This window comes from Eptesicus fuscus, chromosome 17 (assembly GCF_027574615.1).
Source record: "Eptesicus fuscus isolate TK198812 chromosome 17, DD_ASM_mEF_20220401, whole genome shotgun sequence".
Taxonomy (NCBI): domain Eukaryota; kingdom Metazoa; phylum Chordata; class Mammalia; order Chiroptera; family Vespertilionidae; genus Eptesicus; species Eptesicus fuscus.
The window spans coordinates 6,124,164-6,146,346 of record NC_072489.1 but is presented as its reverse complement, the minus strand read 5'-3'; the positions used below and the strand labels follow the sequence as shown (position 1 = coordinate 6,146,346).

Below are 22,183 nucleotides of genomic sequence, written 5' to 3'. Positions count from 1 at the left end.
ACAATAAAATATGTTCATATAATTATGTACCTACTTACTGTGTTTTTAAGCAATATGTATATAATGATTTATAATATAATTTTAAATTATTTTTTTTAGATTTTTAACATAATGAGTAAGAAAAGAGGATGCAAATTCAACGATGATCTAAGAAGTGAATTTCCTTTTATTAAAAAAAACAAAAGCGATGACAATATAGACCAAATTTTTAATCAAGAAACCCCCCCACCACCACCACCCCGGGCTGAAACCGGTTTGGCTCAGTGGATAGAGCGACGGCCTGCGGACTCAAGGGTCCCAGGTTCGATTCTGGTCAAGGGCATGTACCTTGATTGCGGGCACATCCCCAGTAGGGGGTGTGCAAGAGGCAGCTGATTGATGTTTCTCTCTCATCGATGTTTCTAACTCTCTATCCCTCTCTCTTCCTCTCTGTAAAAAATCAATAAAATATATTTTAAAAACAAAAAACCCCCCCGCCCCCCCCCCCCCCCCCCCCCGGTCAATGGTATCCCGCTTTACCAATGTTAAAATCTGGTCACCTTAGTCTAAAGGCAGAGGCAGATTTCTGGGTGCATGGAGTCGTTGACTGATCTGCTTCTGAGCCCAGGCAAGGAAACGCAGGCCTTGCTGCACATCTTGGTCCTTTATAAATGCATCAGCCCCAGCAGAGGGAGCCACAAGCTGTGGATCACTGATAGCTCTGAACAAGGTACTCAGGGCCAGTCATAAACAACATCTGATGTTGTCCTGCATCAGAGACTCTCCAAAAAGACTGGGAGCCATAGCAGATACACCTAATACATAGAAACGAACCCAAACCAGCAGCCAAAAGGGGGAGACAAAAAAAAATTCCCCAAATGAAAGAACTAGAGAATTCTCCAGAAGAACAGCTAAATGAAATGGAGATTAGCAATTTATCAGATAGAGAGTTCAGATTAAAGATTATAAGAATGCTCAACAGCATGAGAAAAGATAGAAACTATGAAAAATGACCAGTTGGAAATGAAGAGTGATATACAAGAAATAAAAAACAATATGGAAGGAATAAATAGAAGATTAGAAGAAGCCCAGGACTGGATCAGCAAATTAGAAGACAGAGTAGAAAAAAATCACTCCATCAAAGAATCAAAAAGAAGCAGCAATTAAAAAGCAGGAGGACAGTTTAAAGGAGTAATAGGACAACATGAAACATAATGATATCCATATTATAGGTGTACTAAAAGAAGAAGAAAGTGAGCAAGGGCTAGAGAACCTGTTTGAAGAAATAATGGCAGAAAACTTTCCTAACCTGGTGAAGGAAAAAGTCACACAAGTTCAGGAGGCACAGAGAATCCCAAGCAATAAAAACCCAAAGATTACAAGGATGCTCAACAGCATGAGAAAAAAACACATCATAATTAAAATGCTAAAAATTAAACACAAAGAGAGAATCTTAAAGGCAGTAAGAAAGAAGCAATTTGTTACATACAAAGGAGCCGCATAAGGCTATCAGTTGGTTAATCATCAGAAACTCTACAGGCCAGATGGGAATTCAAACTAAAGAAAAACAAGGACCTGAGACCAAGAATACTCTATCCCAGTGGTCGGCAAACTCATTAGTCAACAGAGCCAAATATCAACAGTACAACAATTGAAATTTCTTTTGAGAGACAAATTTTTTAAACTTAAACTTCTTCTAACGCCACTTCTTCAAAACAGACTCGCCCAGGCCGTGGTATTTTGTGGAAGAGCCACACTCAAGGGGCCAAAGAGCCGCATGTGGCTCGCGAGCCACAGTTTGCCGACCACTGCTCTATCCAAGACTATCATTCAAAATAGATGATAAAATAAAGAGCTCCTCAGACAAAAAAAAAAAAAAAAAGACTAAAGGAGATTATCACCACCAAACCAGCATTGCAAGGCATGTTAAAGACTGCTGTAATAAGCCCAGCCTGTATGACACAGTGGTTGAGATTCAACCCATGAACAAGGAGGTCACGGTTCAATTCCCAGTCAAGGCACATGCCCTGGTTGTGGCACGGTTGCCAGTAGGGGGCATGCAGGAGGCAGCTAATCAATGATTCTCATCAGTAATGTTTCTATCTCTCTCTCCCTCTTCCTTTCTCTCTGAAATCAATTATATATATATAATTTTTTAAAAGATTGCTGGAGTAATAAGAAATATAGAGAGAAACATAGGCATAAAGAATTAAAATGGCAATAAATGGCACCTATTAATAATAATCTTAAATGTAAATGTAGATATATTGAATTTTCCAATCAAAAGACATAGGGTAGCTTAATGGATTAGAAAGCATGACCCACATATATGCTGTCTATAAAGACCCACCTCAGAACAAAAGACTCACACAGGATGAGAGTGAAGGGATGGGTAAAATAATTTTTCATGAAAATGACAACAAAGAAAAAGCTGAGGTAGCAATACTCATATCTGAAAAAATAGAAAGCCATAAAAAGAGACAATAAAGGTCACTACATAATACTAAAGGGATTGATACAAGAGGAAATAACCCTAGCACACATATATGCACCCAATATAGAAGCACTAAATATATTTTTTAAAAACTTCTGGAGGACTTTAAGAGAGAGACTGACAGAAATACAGTCATAGTGGGGGACTTTAATACCCCACTGACATCACTGGAGCTGCAGAATATACATTCTTCTCAAGTACCCATGGGACATTCTCAAAGATAGACCAGATGTTAGGACACAAATAAGTCTCTACAATTGAAGAAGATTGAAATTATATCAAGTATCTTCTCAGATCACAATGGCATGAAATTAAAAATCAACTACAACAAAAACACTCAAAAACATGCAAACACATGGAGGCTAAACAGCATGTTATTAAATAATGAATGGGTTACCAATGAGATCAAGGAAGAAATCAAAACTTCCTAGAAACAAATGAAAATGAACACACAAGAACCCAAAATCTATGGGACACAGCAAAAGCAGTTCTTAGAGGGAAGTTAACAGTACTACAGCCTACCTCAAAAAATCAAGAACACATTTGATTTTAATCAAACTATAAACACTACAACTTAAAAAAAATAGAAAGAGAACAATAAGGCCCTTAGCCGGTTTGGTTCAGTGGATAGAGCGTCAGCCTGTGGATCAAAGGGTCCTGGATTCAATTCCGGTCAAAGGCATGTACCTTGGTTGCAGGCTCCTCTCCAGCCTGAGCCTTGGTAAGGGCTCATGCAGGAGGCAACCAATCGATGTGTTTCTCTCACATAAATGTTTCTCTCTGTCTTTCCCTCTCTCTTCCACACTCCCTAAAAATTAATAGAAAAATATCCTCGGGTGAGCATTAACAACAACAACAAATAATAATAATAATGATAATAATAATAATGAAAGAGAACAACAAGAAAATCCCAGAGTAAGAGAAGGAAGGAAATAATAAAGTTCACAGCAGAATAAATGACATAGAGACTAAAAAACAATACAAAAGATTAATAAAACTAAGAGCTAGTTCTTTGAAAAGATAAACAAGATTGATGAACCGTTAGCCAGACTCATCAAGCAACAAACAGAGAGGACCCAAATAAATAAAATCAGAAATGAAAGAGGTGAAGTAACAGCTGACACTACAGAAATGCAAGGATTATAAGGAAATACTATGAATAGCCACATGCCAACAAGCTGGACAATGTGGATGAAATGGGCAAGTTTCTGGAAAAATACAATCTTCCAAAACTGAATCAGAATGAATCAGAAAACCTGAATGAATCAGAAAACATGAATAGATAACAACTGATGAAATTGAAGCAGTAATAAAAAATTTAAAAAAAGAACACTCCCAGCAAACAAAAGATGAGGTACAAAGAGCTTCAGAGGGGAGTTTTACCAAACAGTCAGAGAAGAACTAACATGTAATCTCCTCAAACTATTCCAAAATATCCAAGAGGAAGGAACATTGCCAAACTCTTTTTATGAGGCCAGCACTGTCCTAATTCCAAAGCCAGATAAAACCACTACGAAGAAAAAGCATTATACAGGTCAGAATCCCTGATGAACAAGGATGCTACAATCCTCACCAAATATTAGCAAATTAGATTCAGAAATATATTAAAAAGGTCATACACCATGACCAAGTGGGATTTATTTCAGGGATGCAAAGCTGGTACAATATTTGCAAATCAATAAATGTGATACATCACATAAACAAGTTAAAAGATAAAAATCACATAATCATATCAAGAGATGCAGAAAAAGCATTTGACAAAATCCAACACCCATTTTTTAATTTTTTTTTATTTTTATTGATTTTCTACAGAGAGGAAAGGAGAGGGACAGAGAGCTAGAAACATCGATGAGAGAGAAACACCGACCAGCTGCCTCTTGCACACCCCCTACCAGGAATGTGCCCGCAACCAATGTACATGTCCCTGACCGGAATCGAACCTGGGACCCTTCAGTCCACAGACCGACGCTCTATCCACTGAGCCAAACCAGTTTCGGCATTTTTTAATTTTTTTTAAAAGCCTCTCAGCAAAGTGGGATTAGAGGGATTACACTTTAACAAAATAAAGGCCACATATGACAAACCTACAGCCAACATTGTACTCAGTGGTCAAAAACTAAAATCATTTCCCCTACAAATAGGAACAAGACAGGGATGTCTGCTTTCACCACTCTTATTCAACACTAGAGGCCCGGTGCGCAAAATTCGTGCATGGGGTGTGTGTCCCTCAGCCCAGCCTGTACCCTCTCCAATCTGGGACTCCTTGAGGGATGTCCAACTGCCCGTTTAGGCCCGATCCTACCCTCGAGGGATGTCTGACTCCCCGTTTAGGCCCGTTCTTGGTAGGATCAGGCCTAAATGGGCAGTCAGACATCCCTCTCACAATCCAGGACTACTGGCTCCCAACTGCTCGCCTGCCTGCCTTCCTGATTGCCCCTAACTGCTTCTGTCTGCCAGCCTGATCACTCCCTAACCACTCCCCTGTCAGCCTGATTGATGCCTAACTGCTCCCCTGCCAGCCTGTTTGCCCCCAACTTCCCTCCTCTGCTGGCCTGATCACCCCTAACTGTCCTCCCTTGCAGGCTTGATCGCCCCCAACTGCCCTCCCCTGCAGGCCTGATCACCCACAACTGCTCTCCCTTGTAGGCCTGGTTACTCCCAACTGCCCTCCCCTGCTAGCCATCTTGTGTCCACATGGGGGCAGCCATCTTTGACCACATAGGAGCAGCCATCTTGTGTGTTGGAGTGATGGTCAATTTGCATATTACTCTTTTATTAGATAGGATAGTATTGGAAGTCCTAGCCACAGCCATCAGACAAGAAGAAAACATAAAAGGTATCCATATTGGAAAGAAGGAAGTAAAACTCTCATTATTCACAGATGACATCATGTTGTACATAGAAAACCCTAAAGACTCCACCAAAAACTACTAGGTTTAATAAATGAATTTGACAACATAGCAGGATACAAAATTAACATCCAAAAATCAATGGCATTTTTATACACCAATAATGAACTCTCAGAAAGAAAAACTAAAAAAATAAAATAAAATAAAGATCATTTACCACTGCAAAAAAAAAAATAAAAAATTAAGATACTTAGGAATAAACCTAACCAAGAAGGTAAAAGACTTGTACTTGAAAAACTACAGGATATTGACAAGATATAAATAAGTGGAAGAATGTATCATGATCATAGATTGGTAGAATTAACATCATTAAAGTGCCCATACTACGCAAAGCAATCTATAAAGTCAATACAATTCCTATTGAAATGCTAACGGCATATTTCACAGATCTAGAACAAATACTCGAAAGTTTATATGGAACCAAAAAAGACCCCAAATAGTTGCAGCAATCTTGAGAAAGAAGAAAAAAGTTTGAGGGATTACAATACCAGATATCTACAAAGCCACTGTAATAAAAACAGCCTGGTACTGGCACAAGAACAGGCATATAGATCAATGAAACAGAACGGAGATCCCAGAAATTGACCCAAGCCATTACACTCAATATTTGACAAAGGAGGCAAGAGCATACAATGGAGTAAAGACAGTCTCCTCAATAAATGGTGTTGGGACAATTGGACAGGTACATGCAAACAAATGAAACTAGACCACCAGCTTACATTTTACACAAAAATAAACTCAAAATGGATAAAGGACTTAAATGTAAGACGTGAAACCACAAAAATCCTCAGGGAAACCATAGTCAGCAAAACCTCAGATATCTCTCATAGCAATATTTTTGCAGACAAGCAATCCAATTAAAAAATGGTCAAAGGACCTAGACACTTCTCCAAAGTAGACATGCAGATGGCCAAGAGACATGAAAAAATGCTCGAAGTCACTGATCATCAGAGAGATGCAAATTAAAACGACAATGAGGTATCACCTCAGACCTGTCAGAATGACTACCATCAACAAATCAACAAATGACAAGTGTTAGTGAGAATGTGGAGATAAGGGATTTGTGCACTCCTGTTGGGAATGCAGACTGGTGCAGCCACTGTGGAAAACAGTATGGAGTTTCCTCAAAAAATTAAATATGGAACTGCCATTAGATCCAGTGATTCCACTTCTAGGAATATATCCTAAGAAACTAGAAACACCAGTCAGAAAGAATATATGCACCTCTGTGTTCATAGCAGCACAATTTACAGTAGCTATGATCTGGAAACAGTCCAAGTGCCCATCAGCAGATGAGTGGATAAAAAGCTGTGGTACATTTACACCATGGAATACTACGCAGCAGTAAAAAAAGAAGGATCTCTTACCCTTTGAGACAGCATGGAGGGACCTGGAGAATATTATGCTAAGTGAAATAAGCCAGTCAGAGAAAGACAAGTATCACATGATCTCACTCACATGTGGAATCTAATGAACAAAATAAACTGATGAACAAAACAGATCCAGAGACATTGAAGCATGGAACAGACTGATGAGTCTCAGAAGGAATGTGGCGTTGCTGGTTTGGGTGCTGAAAGATTAACCAATGAACTTATATGCATCTATGCATAACCCATGGACACTTTTAGTAGTATGGTGAAGGCCGGGGGTGGGGGAGTGGCTGCTGTGGGGTGGAGTGGGTCAATGGGGAAAAAAGGGGGACATCTCTAATACTTTCAACAATAAAAATAACTTTTTTTACAAAAAAAAAAAAAGCAAAACCAGTTACTTGTGCCCATTTTCTCATTTGTAAAATAAGGATAATAACAGTTCCTATCTCTTAAAGTTGTGGGAGGCTTTTTAGTCAACTTTGTTACAAAAACAAATAACACCAAAAATCTCAGTGACTACAACCAGAGCATTTATTTGTCAAGTGACATGGGACTCCAGGTGGCTGCAGGTGGACATATGTATCTCCGCTCCACCTGTCTTCTCTCAGGTCCGACTGAAGCAGCAGCCCCCACTTGGCACACAGTATTCTCAAGGCAGAGGTCAGAACAGTGGAGGCAGAAACAATGCTTTGAAGCCTCTTCTGGGACATGATATACTTCTTGTCCACTCACTCACTCGCAGTTGGCCAATGCTACTCACACCTAAAATCAACATTAGTGGGATGGGTGTCATTCCCTAGGAGGCACTGAAAGTCACACAGCAATAGGCAGGGATGTAAAATACAAAAAGGGCCAGTAAGTGCTTGGAAACAATCATATCACAGGAATACGGAATGAGATGCTTCAAACAGTGCCTGGCACATGGTAAGCTTTCAGTAAGAATTGACTATAATTCTACTAATAAGTAGAAGGCATAAAACACTGCTTGTTTTCTCTCCCTCTCTTTCTCCTTTTTCTTTTAATCTTCCTCCTCCTCCCCACCCCATATCCTTTTCTGTTTCTTGCCCCTCTCCATCCTTACCTCCTACTCTGTCCATTCTTGGCTACCTACACACCTTTGTTTCATGGCTTTCATCTCTCTCCCTCCTTTTTAAAATTCATTTTTCTTTATCTAAATCTCTACTTCTCTAATCTACACATCTCTGGGCCTTCTGTAGTTGGCCAAATTGTTTTCAGGTAAGCTAAAAGAAGTAATTCACCTTTATGTGGGACATGGAAGTAGTTAGTCTTAATTAATGACTGTCTTTAAATAAATGTTATCTTATTTTAATGTACATAGAGCAAACAGTCCCAGCAGGTCAAGCGGAGTACGGCTATGAAACAGCGGAGTAATTCAGGTAAGGCTATGAAACAGTTATGAAGCAGCCTGGCTGTAAGGCAGCCCTGGAGTGAGGCAGCCCCAGGGTGAGAGGGCCATGGGGCTGGACAGCTCTGCTCTACCTGACTCTGCTGCTCCAGCGAGACTTCTCCGGTGTTTCAGCACCAGTAGAGGGAACACAACCTTCAGTCCCTAGTGGAAAGGGGCAGGGTACTGTCTCAGCCAGAGGGGAGCTGGCTTATATACACAGCCTGGTCCCTGATTGGTCATCCTCATGCAAATGAGGACTCCAAATACTTGCGGTTTGATTGGTCCAAAAGGCACTGTCCTGAGTGGTCAAAATGGAGCTGCTCTGGTTGATCAGTGAAGATGTTGGTGATATAGCTGCTCAGCTCTGACTGGATGGGGAAAGCCTCAGTCCAATTGGCTGAAATTCCAGGAATTCCTTTATGAAGGAGATCAGGAACACAGTGCAGGCAGGTAGTTCAGGGCAGGCTTCTCCCTGCTTAGTGGCTTGTATGAAAGGCCCCTATTTAGAAAGGGCTGCTAGGCTCTCCTTTTAAATTTGAATCCAGTTAGCCAACCGGGCCCTTCTTGGTAGGTAACTTCTTTCTCAAGGTCCACACAACTTTTCCTATACTATCTCTGGCCATTGCTCCCTACCACCACCCCCTTCAACTACCAGCATCAACGTCTAATAATGATTTAATAATACTAGTAAAAGTAATAGCAACACCTCATATTTTTGTATTATACACTGTGCTAAATCCCTTACATTTATCTCATTTAATCTTTACAACAGTCTAGCTCAGTGATGGCGAACCTATGACACGTGTGTCAGCACTGACACGCGTAGCCACTTCTGATGACACGCGGCCGCATGCCGAGGATGAAACGTTTGCTGCTCCTGAGGATGAAACATTTGTGAAATAATGTTTTTTCCTCAAAGTGACACACTACCCGAGTTATGCTCAGTTTTTTGGCGAAATTTGACACACCAAGCTTAAAAGGTTGCCCATCACTGATGTAGGGTGTCAGGTGGGTACTGGAAATATTGGGGGGAATACCTTGGAATGTATATGATTGTCTAACCACTATGCTTTATACCTGAAACCAATACAAAATAATACTGAACCAGAAGTAAATTTATGATAAACCACAAGATCTTGAGCCTGACATAGGCCATTTAGCTTATTTATATCCTTTCAATAATTAACTTTAAATGCTGCCATTTTTTTAAAATAGCAAGTTTAAACCACACAAAAATCTGCTCACCTTGTATAATATTTCACAGCCTCTTCGTAATCTCCCGACTTGAAAGCTTCATTTCCTTTCTCCTTTTCACGAGTAGCAAGAAAATCCTTTTCCTTCTCAGTCACACCTAGAAACAAATGGCATCTGCTTTAAGTAAAAATATAATTTAATAGAATATGTACGAAATTTTAAATCCAAGAATGCTTATTTTAATAGAAGCAGAAAACTGTAAATAATTAAAAGAAATGATTTCCTAAATTTAGTAATGTTTCTTTTCTTTTTTTTAATCATTCACAATATTTGAGGGTTTACATATTTTATGACTGGTTTTGTTTCTCTTTAAAGGTACTATACGCCTATGGACTTCAAATGAAAACAAACTGCTCCATAATTTTGAAGAAAATAAATTTGAGTGATTTGAAGGAAAAAGAGGATTAAAAAAAGAAAGAAATGGAAAACAAATTAATTACAGTAAAAAAATGGTTTGTATTTTTAAGTCTTACTAAAATTTAAGAAGTATAACTGTTATTCATATAAAATTAAATAAAGGATAGATTTGAATTTGTTAAAAGTGGTCAACTTTAGGAGAAAATGCATGATCTTGTCATGAAAACCTGTAGCATGGAAAGAGAAAGCCTTTGCCCAACTGGTTTGACTCAGTGGATAAAGTATTTGCCATGGACTGAAGGGTCACGGGTTCGATTCCGGTCAAGGGCATGTATCTGGGCTGCAGGCTTGATCCCAGTGTGGGAGGCAACCACTTAAAAAAAGAGAGAGAGAGAATGTCCTCTAGCTTGACAGCTTTTATTATAATTTTAAAAACTTAAAGACTACTAAATTATTTTTATATTTTCCCAATTACCTGCCATGTCTAATCTTGTCTCAGTTTTAGACAAATGTGACTTGTTGTTTATTATAGTTTTTTCTTTGCAATCTTCATCAATTTTTGAACATTCCTTTTCCACATCAAATCTTAAGAAAGAATAAAAACAAAAAAAGTACAATATAATACAATAAAATATAATAATATTCTTGTATTTGTATCACCATGCCTTTAAACACATATTGCAAAAATGCATAATAGTTTATATTACAAGTTTTCTGTATTCTTTCTTATTAACTATGTAAGTTAGTGAGAACTTAAACATTAATCAGATCTAAACTATTTAGATTTTTGTCATTAAAATTGTGACACATTTCTCTCAATTTAAATTTTTTTAACTCTTAATTTAATTTTATTTTTTTACAATATACAAAGTAAATCAGTCGCTATGCGGTCTCCACTTTCGGTCCTCAGATATCAGGGTCCTCTCCTGCGAGTTTTCCGTTGATTGTTGAGTAAGTTTTTCTGTATTTCAGTTGTAATTCCAGTTTGTTCCTGGGAGCATGTCTGTGCAGCATCTACGTACGCTGCCACCATTTTTAATCTCTCGATTTAAAATTTTTTGTTCTTTTTTATTTTGAATAAGTATAAGGATTATATTATTTATTTGTGGTTGCTCTTATAAAAAAAGGATGCAGAAGATTTTTATTCAATGAAAAACAAGATCAAGAGTGCTTAGACTATATACTCAGTACTCTACTGAAGTACCTTGTTATTCTTAATGATCAGGTTTATTATAATTAAGAACTTATTATAGTATTTTGTGGTAGAGAAGTTTTCAGTGACAAATTTTACATAGAAAATGTAAAACATACTTATCCCATTCTGCATAATCCCTTGGAATTTTCTTTTTAGCTGATCTACTTTTAGAATATTTTCCCTAAAAGAATAAAAAACATACTTTATGAAACATAATATAAGATTAGCAGGTTTTATTATAAATGCAATGTGAAGAATAGGATTAATAAGAAAACTGAATGAATAAGAAAAATACGTACCCTTTAAGCTATAACAAATCCAGTATTAAAATTATTAAGAAAATAATATATGTCACGCTTCAAAAGGGTTTTAAATCCGTAGTTAATTCGCCTTAGCAGGTGTGGCTCAGTGGTTGAGTGTCAACCTATAGACCAGGAGGTCACGGTTGGACTCCAGGTTAGGACACATGCCTGGGTGCAGGCTTCATCCCCAGTAAGGGGCGTGCAGGAGGCAGCCGATCAATGATTCTCTCTCATCATTGATACTTCTATCTCTCTCTCTCCCTCTCCCTTCCTCTCTAAAGTCAATAAAAAATATTTTTAAAAAATTTGTAGTTAATTCTCAGAGCAATCTACAGGACTTTAAGCACATACATAAAATTTTTTAAAATCACGTGTGAAATATGATTATTTGTGATTTTCTTATAATAAAAAAGTAATAAACTATCAGTCATTCTTTTAGAACCTAGGCATTGGAGAATATTTTTCTATATTACTCAGAGCTGGTTTGTTTGCAATAACAGACACCCAACTTGGACTAATTGTATTTAAAAAGAATAAATTATTGGCTTATGTAACCAAATTGATGAAAGGCAGGGCAGGGATATTGCTGGATGAAAGAGTCATATGGTCTCTCTCCAATTCTCCCCCCACCCCCTTCCTCATCTCAGCTTCTCTCTGCCTACTGATTTTGTTTTCCCTGCTGGCTACTTGCTTTCTCCATGTAGTAGGAAACATGGCCACAAGCAGCCTGGGGTATAACCTCACAGGCTTCCCAATCAGGAAGGATAAGGACTCTTCTCTGCATCTTTAGATTGGAGGAAGGATTCTGATTGCCTAGCTTGGGTCATGAGCCCATCCCTGACCAAGCACTAGCTTGGTGCTAAGTGGCCCAACCTCGGTCACACGCCCAGTGGAAGCACCAGAGGGAGTGGGAGAGAAGCAAACAGTAGCCATTATGCTCACAAATCGTTTCTTAAATTATTTCTTAGAGGTTAGTCATAATCTGAAGCCATTTTGAGCAGTTTTGTAACATTGTGCATTGGTCACATGGAGTTAAGCAGATCTTCCAAATATTCATACATTTCATCATACAATAAAAAACCATATCTGTTAATATCTTCATGGAGCTCATCAGAAAAGTCTGAGTATGGGAAATTTTTTTTTTTGTCACAAGCAGGTATTCAAGAGCCACGTAAGAATATGAAAGACTCTAGATAGTACTTGAAAGCTCAGGTATTATCACCGGCAAAAAGCACTGTCAGTTAAAGTGACAGGCCCGCTTTGTTCATTTTCAACGCAATGTCTGCCAAAAAACCAAGTCTGAATAATCATAAATTTTTGGAGAAAAATTTATTCCAGAAAAAAGTGGCAACTGAAGCTGCCAATTCAATCACACAAGTGCTTTTCTTGAGATAACAATCATATTTCATTTCACAGTGAAATGCTTTCTGCATACTTCCCATTTTAACATACAGAATATTAAAAACATGTGTCCTTCCTCTCTCCCTGCCTTCCACTCTCTAAAAGTCAATGAAAAAATATCGTTGGGTGAGGATTAACGAATAAGTAAGTAAGTAAGTAAGTAAGTAAATAAATAAATAAATAAATGTGTCCTTGACCATCCGGAGTGGTTGAGCTATGAACTGGAAGGTCATGGTTCAATTTCTGGTCAGGGCACTTGCCCAGTCGTGAGCTCGATCCCCAGTGTGGGGTATGCGGGGGGCAGCCAATCCATGATCCTCTCTTATCATTGATGTTTCTCTCTCTCTCTCCCTCAACCTTCCTCCTAAAATAATGTTTAAAAAAAACAAAACAAAAAACTGGTCAGAGTAGAAGAGACTGAACAGCAAAAGAAAAATGAAAGGCAGTTAATCTAAGATGCAAGCCTTCAAAAGAAAAGGCTGTTTCATTTTGATTCATCAGTTGATGAACAACGGTCTACTCATGAAGGTAATAGCACATGACCAGCTGAAAAAAATCCCTGCTCTCCTAGAACACATCACCGTTTGGCTGCACTGATTAAACTGAGATAGCTCTCCTCACACACAACCACCTTCTTCCCCCACCCACCACGCCCCACACCAAAAGGCCTACTTTGGCAACATGAAGACAGCTGTTTGAGCCACGAACTGGAGGCAAATTTTCTTCCTTTGCTGGATATGTGTCAGTTTCATGAAAATATATTTTACTTTCTTCTTTTTTAATTTCTGTTACCCAATTCTGAGAAAAAAAGGAAGGTAAATATATAATTTTAAGTAATTAACCAAGTATTAGAAAAGTCTATACATCCTCAGAATTTCCTATGGGTTGGTCAATTTTTTAGGTGACAGATTGATCATGCCATTCTCTCTACTTGGAATGCCCTTCCTACTCTTTTTTTTTTTTATTTGGGGAAAATACATATCATAAAATTTATCCTATTAATCATTTTTAAGTGTACAGTTCAGTATTATTAAGTAAATTCATATTGTTGTTGGCCTTCTTTTCATTATCTTGCAAGATCTTATTTACCATCTCTCCCAGTAAGCTTTCTCTGAGCTTCCGGGTTGGGCTAAAAATGTTCCTCCTCCATGTATTAGCCCAGTGATGGCGAACCTATGACACGCGTGTCAGCACTGACACACGTAGCCATTTCTGATGACACGCGGCCACTGAGGCGGCCGCATGCCGAGGATGAAACATTTGCTGCTCCTGAGGATGAAACATTTGCTAAATAATGTTTTTTCCTCAAAGTGACACACTACCCTAGTTATGCTCAGTTTTTTGGCGAAGTTTGACACACCAAGCTCAAAAGGTTGCCCATCACTGGTCTAGCTACTATCCAGATTATTGAGTTGGCATTCCTTGTCCAGGCCTTAGCCCACCTGGAGCTACTCTGGCCTCTACCATCAACGCACTGTGTTACCTCAGGAAAATCTCCCTCCCTCAGCCTTATTTTACTTATCTGTAAGACAGACATAACAATCCCTGCATCATGAGGCTGTAGTAGAGATGAATGACCTGAGAATAGATGTAAACGCACTTGTAAAGAATGAGGTATCTTACAAATTCATTCATTCAACAAACACTTGCTGAGTGCCTGTACCTGCTGAGCCCTATTCTTAGCAATGCAGACACAACAAAGAGCAAGAAACAGACCCGGCCAGCTGTGTGCGCCACTGTGAGGCCATGGGCTTTTGTTCTAATGACATCGGAAACCTATGGAGGTTTTGAACAAAAGTAGTGTCATGGTCTGACTTGGATTCTAAGAGGATCTTTCTGGGGCTGTGAGCAGACTTTGGGGAGACCAGTGAGGAAGTCAAAGCAATAATCCAGACAGGAGATGAGAGTGGCTTGCTAGAGGTTATAGCAGTGGGGGTGAAAGAGGTTCATTTCCGGATATATTCTGAGGATAAAGCCAATATAATTCCAATGGATTGGATTTGGGTTTTGCATGAAAAAGAGTCAACAATGACATCAAGAGTTTGGACCTGCGCACCTGGAGAGATGGAGTTGCCATCAGTTGTTGGGATGACGACCATTGAAGGAATAGGTTAGGACGGTGAATGTCATAAATTCACTCAGTCAAGTTTGCAATGTCCGTCACACAAGCAAGTAGTGCTGAGTGCTCAAGTGGGCAGACAGGTCTGGAGTTCAGTAATATTTGCATCTCAGGGGGGCCTGGAGTTCACAGTCCAGGAGTCTTCAGCACCTATGTTTGTATCTGAAGCCACTGGACCGGAGGAGTTGGCAGGGGGAAGAGGGTACCCAGAGGAGAGGTCGGGGGCCCAGCGCAGGCCGGCTTGGCTGAGGAGGAGGATCGGCAGGAGAGAACCAGGGGAGACCGTTACTAAGGAGAAATAAGGGGGTGTTGAAAATGGGGAGATTCCATAGGAAAAGCCCGCCCCAGTCCTTGGCCGTCCACTTTCACGGTGCACACTGGAGCAAACTTCTTCTACGCCTTGGTCTCCTTACGGGTGAGATGAGCGACCATGCCGGCCCTGCGGGGCGTTTTTGTGAGAATGAAACAGGGTGACTCGTGAAAAAGACCGGGGACAGCTGGGCTCCCGAAAGCACCCCTTACAGTGAGTCAATGCTCGAGATGTGCAGAAAAAGGTCTGCAGCTGGGGGCTGGGTTATGGCCCCTAAGCCCTGACGGAAAGCGCCGGGCTGCAGGTCGCTCCTCCGCCACAAGGGGCGGGGGCGGGACGCCTTCGGAGGAGCGGGAGGGGGGACCCACTGGGAGAAGGGGGCCGCGACCATAGAGTCGCTCCGCCGCGTTCCTAGAGTGGCAGCGGCGGCGGGGCCTGTACTTCCGGTGTCTGGAGGGCGCCGCGCTGGGGAGCCGGGGCGGTGGGCTTGGTGAGCGGGACGGCGGGGGGTCGGCCGGGGTCCGAGAGGCGCGGTGAGCGCGGCGGTGGGCTCGGTGAGCGGGGCGGCGGGGGGTCGGCCGGGGTCCGGGAGGCGCGGTGAGTGGGGCCCCGGGGGTGCGGGAAGCGGAGCCCCGCGGGGGTGAGTGGGCGCGAGGAATGAGGGCCCGGGGGACGCGGGGAGCGGGCGGCAGGCCGGGGTAGGGGGTGCGTGGGCCTGGGCGGGGGGCGGGGGGCGTGGGCCTGGGCAGGCCGGGGATGGCGGCCTCGGTCTTGGCCTCCGCTCCCCGCGCCGCTGGAGGACGCCGGGCTGGGGGCGGAGGAGGCGGCGGGCGGCGTGTGCGGAGCGGCCGGCGGAGGCCTAAGGGGCCTGCGGTGGGGCCGGAGGCGGGCGGCCGGGCTGCTTCCTGTGCCTCGGTGGCGCCGCGTGTGGGGAACTGATGTCCGGTAGCACGGGGCTGTTCTGAGGGTCTTAGCGACATTTTCTCTGTAAACCTAGCCGCTGTTGGTGTCGCTGCTTTATTGTCCTCCCAGTTTTATGTACGAAAACAGGCACGTTCCTGTTAGGCGTGTCCCAATGTTAGAGAGTGGGAATTTTTGAGCACTACTGAGGCCGTGGACTATGCCCCAGATAGAGTTGTCAGTGCTGACACCAGGCCAGGCCTTGAGATAGGGTCTCATGGCCCCTTCCCAGCACGTAGCCTTCTTTCACAGAACACAGTCAGCTTTCTGAAGAACAGGATGACCCTGTGAATAACATGGTCGTCATTGGCATAATCCTGACGTTGCTTGGGAAAAACTGTTTTGTCTTAGGTTACTTGTTCTGCAAAAACCGGATGTGGTTAATGTGCTTAAAAGCGGTCCTACACAAAGGGTCGCGGCTGCTCTCTGTAAGTGCGGCCAGCGTTCCGGGCGTTACACCCAGACCAGCGGACACAGCCACTGCCACCCAGGCTCACCCAATGGCCGCACCTGAGGGCAGTGCGGCCGACCTGCCCGAGGTGAAGGCCGTGGCAGCACGTACCTCCCTCTGCCACCGCGGTGCAGGCTGGGCCAGGCTGGCGGGCCGTGATCGCCTGGAGCTGCTGTGAGAATTGAGTGTCTGGCCTGCAGGCCGCCTATAGTATGATTTCCTCATCTCCAGTGTTTTAGGTGGATTAGGTAGCCTCTTGAGTTTCCTGCCAGGTCTCACTTCTATAGTATTAAAAAGTAAATGTGTGTTTTTTCAGTGTATAATTACCATTAAAGCTATTTTTTGAACTCCAGTACCATGGACCTAACAAATGTCTCCTTGTAAGATGTTCAGTAAATATTTACTACAGTTAATATTGCTGTAATTTTGTTTTGAATGCAGTTTGCTCTTTCTGATACCATAATTTCAGCAGATATAATTATTGAATATCCAGATAAATTCCCCAGCGCTATCAAGCCTGAACTCTCAGTTATACAGTAAGATGAAGGAACGGGCCCTAACCGGTTTGGCTCAGTGGATAGAGTGTCGGCCTGCGGACTCAAAGGTTCCCAGGTTCGATTCAGGTCAAGGGCATGTACCTTGGTTGCGGGGATGTTTCTAACTCTATCCCTCTCCCTTCCTCTCTGTAAAAAATCAATAAAATATATATTTTTAAAAAAAATAAAGTCTATTTCCTGACATCTGATGTGAAAAATAGTTCCAATAATTGTATTATTTTTGAAGCCTAGCTTCACGTACATTTTCACCTATTTGGAGTTTGTAGCTTGTTTATGCCCTTTTTAAAAATTATATGTACATAGATTTACTTGGAATTTTGAGTTTATTTGGCATTTGGGTATTTTTTCAAATTCCAACCCTATTTTTATACATAAACTTTCTCCTCTGCACCCTTTTTCCTACTGTTTCTTTCGCTATCCTGTAAAAGTTCTTTAAAAATATTTCTCTTTCAAAACACAATCCTCAAGTTTTCAAAGAATTGTCCTCTTTGATCATTCAAATCTAGAAAAAAAATAAAGCATCTTTTTATGGGCATTTTTCTCATCTAGCATTTGTTAAATTAACTCACAGAAACTTATTGCTCCTTACAGAGTAGTTCCTACTTTCAAAACAGTTTATGCTAAAAGCTAGAACAAAGTTGTTATCTATAGCTGTGAAAGTAGCATGGCTAAATGAATAAGGACAAATACAGGTGTCCCAAAATGTGTATACACACTTTAAATAAATACAAAGGCAGTTTTTATTAAAATACATTTCATTTTCAAAATTGAGCTGTCAGCTGTTAAAGTGTGTATACATTTTTTGAGGCACTCTAGTTAATAAAAGCATGATTTGTCATGTTTTTCTAATTTGAAATCCTTAATTAGATAGCTACCAGTGAGAAATTTAACATGGGAATAAATATTGAAACAATATTTATTTGCTAATATTTATTAAGTTTAAACTCTGGAATTACCGTATTTTCCGGCGTATAAGATGACTGGGCGTATAAGACAACCCCCAACTTTTCCAGTTAAAATACAGAGTTTGGGATATACCCTCCCTATAAGATGACACCTGGCATATAAGATGACCCCCGAATTTTGAGAAGATTTTCCTGGGTTAAAAAGTCGTCTTATACGCCGGAAAATATGGTATTAGAATTACAAGTATTTTTTGCAGAATTGTTTTTGTTTTCATATGTATTGAATACTTTTTAAATTTAAAAATGGAAGCAGTTTTGATGGATCTAAAGAGGTATAAAGTTGAATGATTAACAAATCATCTGTAATTTATTTTTGTTTTTTCTTCTACACCCAGAAAATTCTGAGCTCTGTAGCTCTAGGAAGAGAAGCATTAGTTCAGAAGGAGCAAGTGGACTCTGTTAAGAATACATTTGACTCTCACAATGCGGTTAGGAAAACTGAAGGGAGGTATTTCTCGGAGCACAAGCCAAGGAAAGACGTCTGAGAACCAGCGCAAAAGAGGCTGGCAGCGGCAGAAATGGGGAATGACTATTCGGTTTGACTCAAACTTGAGTAGACGGAGAAGAGGCTTGGATGAGAAGCCCTATAAATGTAAAGAATGTGAAAAAAGTTTCAGTCAGAGCTCAACCCTTTTTCAACACCAGAAGATCCATACTGGAAAGAAATCCCATAAATGTGCTGATTGTGGGAAAAGTTTCTTTCAGAGTTCTAATCTCATACAGCATCGACGGATCCATACTGGGGAAAAGCCCTATAAATGTGATGAGTGTGGAGAAAGGTTTAAACAGAGCTCAAATCTCATTCAGCACCAGAGAATTCATACCGGAGAAAAACCCTATCAGTGCGATCAGTGCGGCCGATGTTTCAGCCAGAGCTCCCACCTTATTCAGCATCAGAGAACCCACACGGGGGAGAAGCCCTACCAGTGCAGTGAATGTGGCAAATGCTTCAGCCAGAGCTCTCACCTCAGGCAGCACATGAAGGTGCACAAAGAAAAGTCACGCAAAACTCCAGGCAAAAACATTAGGGCAAAAACTCACTTAGTACCTTGGAAAACTGGCACAAAAAGGAAGTCGGTGGCTCGCCTCCGCTAAGGGACAAAGAAAAAGGAAAAGCTCCCTTAGAACTAGGGATACTTTACAATAGAGCACGTAAACACCGTTCTTTCCTAGCATGGAGACATTGAAACACAGGGGTTTAATGCCATCAGGCCAGGCAGGTGGAAGGAAATGACCTGAGTCCCACTGTTCTTGTCTCTCTTTTATGTAACCTGGAGTACAGAGAACTGAAAACATTTCTTGCGAGAATATAAACTTCTTGACCTTATTTGAAAGTGTTTCCTGCATAATTTTGACAAGAACAATCATGTTTTAATGACGTATAGAAATGTAGGAATTTCAGTAACCAGTTTTAAGACTTTCTGTTGAAGGAATAATTAAAAAGGAAAAGAAGTTAATTCCATTGGTTTTTGGAGTTCTGTAACATGAAGTTTTATGTGTAAAGTCTTATAGTATATTAATCATCAGTTTGTAAGTATGACTCAAGATTCACTATATTAAAATATATTGATTGTTCACTGATTCTTAAGGCCTATCACTATTTTATTTTCTTTCCCCTTGGACAGCTGTTAAATCAGTAAATTTCCTGTTTTTCACCAAATTCTTATTAAAAGATACTCTAAAAGTCAAAGTGAAAACTGAATTAAACCACAAGTTATTACACTGTGTCAGTTGTTTTCCAGAAGTTAGAATGCATTTATCCATCTCTATGCCTTTGACTTTTGAAGTTCTCTTGTGCTCTGACAAACCGAAATAGCATTTTAGACCTACATGAATAAATAAGTAAAACATGTAACCAAAACAATCTCAACTTGCTAATTAAAAATCTACAATGCACACACCTCCCTGCCTTCCCCTTGGAGAACTTTAAGTAATAGTAAGTTACCTAAAGCAAAAATTACTTAATCCAAATGTAGCTCAATGTAGATTTTGAAATCTAAGTTAAACTTTTCTGAGTGAAATTAATTATTTACAGTCTAGCTAACAGCTACCATCAGAACAGTACTGTGTCCCACATTCTGTTCAGCAGCCTTCAGCTCAAATTTTAATTCTATTAAATGTTAACATTCTGATTTTTTTTGTATCTTTTATAATCATGTCCGTTTCTGGTGTATTAATGACAATTATTCATAAAAATTAAAAAATGGAATATTTTGCATACTACCACCTTTTGTTTATTTTTCTCCCGGGAAATTTTAAGGATTTAAGCAACATCTAAAAGCACAGCTTTGGAAGAATCATTTGTTTTGCCTGTTTTTTATTTTCTCAAGCTTGAACTTTGTCTTCCTCCTGGCCTTGTACTTAGTGTAGAGTCTTAGAAGATGGCCTTGCTGGAACTAGTTTCATCCAGCGGGATATCCACCGAGTTGTGTGACTCTGAGGTGATTGCCGTTCTCTCTCACAAAAGACTTGATCTTTGCTTAGCAAGTGTCCTGTTAACCGGCCAAGCCACTTGGAAGCAGGGCCATTTGGAGGATCTACCATTCCTGTGTAGCAGTTTGTGTCTGGAGTAACTTCTGACTGGACCAACACCACTTTCTTAACTGTAATGAGTTTTGCAATTTTGACAGCACCACAGGGTCCTGCAACAGAAAGACCTTTGTATGTTGTTAAATTTCATAGTTTACCTTTTTATCCTGAATAAACTTCTCTGTTCTCTATAAAAATAAAGCAAATACTCCAGAGTGTGATGTATTCTCAGTTTGTGGTTTGCATTTCTTAGAGCCATAAAACCGGGAGCAAATAGGTCAGTACGTTTGGTAGCCTGTGGTAACCAACATGTGGCCCTGCAGCCTTTTCCTCCTTTAGGGGCACCTTAGGAGAAATTACAACTGCTTTACGTTAGTTTGTGAATGGAGTTGATTTGTGTTAGAAATTGACTAACAGTGGAACATGAGTCTAAGCACTGCCTCTGAATACACTCTTGTATGAAAATACGCTGCCCCTCAGAGTCCTGCTGACTTTCCACCATAACAGGTTTACCAAGCTGAATCCTTTTATTCTTCCGGCTGCTTACACAACCTCTGGATTTTTTATTTAGGGAAAGGGGAGCTCCAAGTCTTGTTTTTTGTTTTTGTTTTTTAATACTGTTGAAACTTCTGTCCTACACCAATGAATAAGATACGTTGTTTAAAACCTTTGGCTTCCATATTCCTTATTAATTTATTCAATCTAAGTGCAGTAGAAATAAAGTGGGTAAGACAGCCTTAGCTTGAAGGATCTAAGTTTAAGTGGGTAGTCAAGTAGAGGAATTGGAATGTAAATGAGTAAAGCAAACGGTACTGTGAGAGAGACAGTGGTTCTCAATTTCAGCATGCATCAAAATCACCTGGAAGCCTTGTTAAAACATTGATTTCTGGGCCCACTCCCAGAAGGGCTTTCCAGTAGGTCTGGGCTGTAGCCAAATAATTTCTAACCAGCTCCCAGGTGATGGTGATATGCTGGTCCAGGACCCCTTTGCAGGACCACTGCTATAACCCATTCACCGGGGCAGTGTGTGCTATGTGAGATGGTGTCTAAGTCAGATGCATACATGATACTAATCTTTGATAAGGATAGGCAGGATTTTAATGATGAAGACTTTGGGCCCTAGGGCAGTGGTCGGCAAACCGCGGCTCGCGAGCCACATGCAGCTCTTTGGCCCCTTGAGTGTGGCTCTTCCACAAAATACCACGGCCTGGGCGAGTCTATTTTGAAGAAGTGGCGTTAGAAGAAGTTTATGTTTAAAAAATTTGGCTCTCAAAGAAATTTCAATCGTTGTACTGTTGATATTTGGCTCTGTTGACTAATGAGTTTGCCGACCACAGCTCCTGGGTTTGCATCTTGGTCACCTAGCAACTGGTCAATTTGAATTTTGTTCTTAAGTTGAATAGGATACTTGTTGAGTTGTGGGGGGAATTATATGAAATAATGCAGGCAGAGAGGTTAGCATAGAGTCTGGGACATTGTTCAGAATTTACTCTTTGACTTAGGTCACGAGACGCAGAGAAGCTATTGAACCAAATCTGAAATTGTCAGTGGCAAAAATAATACTTTCCATAAATTTAAAGGTGAGTTCTATTTTTGCCCCAGAACCATCTAATAAGTTCCTAA

General features: G+C 40.6%; 1 long non-coding RNA gene and 1 other non-coding gene across 3 annotated transcripts; one reads left to right on the top strand and one right to left on the bottom strand.

Moving 5' to 3' along the window:
* Positions 1-9,411: 9,411 nt before the first annotated feature.
* On the bottom strand, positions 9,412-13,413 carry LOC129152057 (uncharacterized). Its single transcript, XR_008558799.1, has 4 exons — positions 13,342-13,413; positions 11,083-11,147; positions 10,247-10,356; positions 9,412-9,511 (listed from the first exon to the last, which is right to left on the bottom strand). It is a non-coding gene; the product is annotated as an uncharacterized LOC129152057 (long non-coding RNA).
* A 2,135-nt stretch (positions 13,414-15,548) lies between these two features.
* LOC103292841 (uncharacterized) lies at positions 15,549-20,775 on the top strand. Of its 2 annotated transcripts, XR_008558798.1 has the most exons (3): positions 15,549-15,588; positions 16,410-16,694; positions 18,367-20,775. It is a non-coding gene; the product is annotated as an uncharacterized LOC103292841 (transcript). The 2 variants fall into 2 exon arrangements; XR_008558797.1 differs by lacking the exon at positions 15,549-15,588 and having other exon boundaries at positions 16,300-16,694.
* The last annotated feature ends 1,408 nt before the right edge of the window (positions 20,776-22,183 follow it).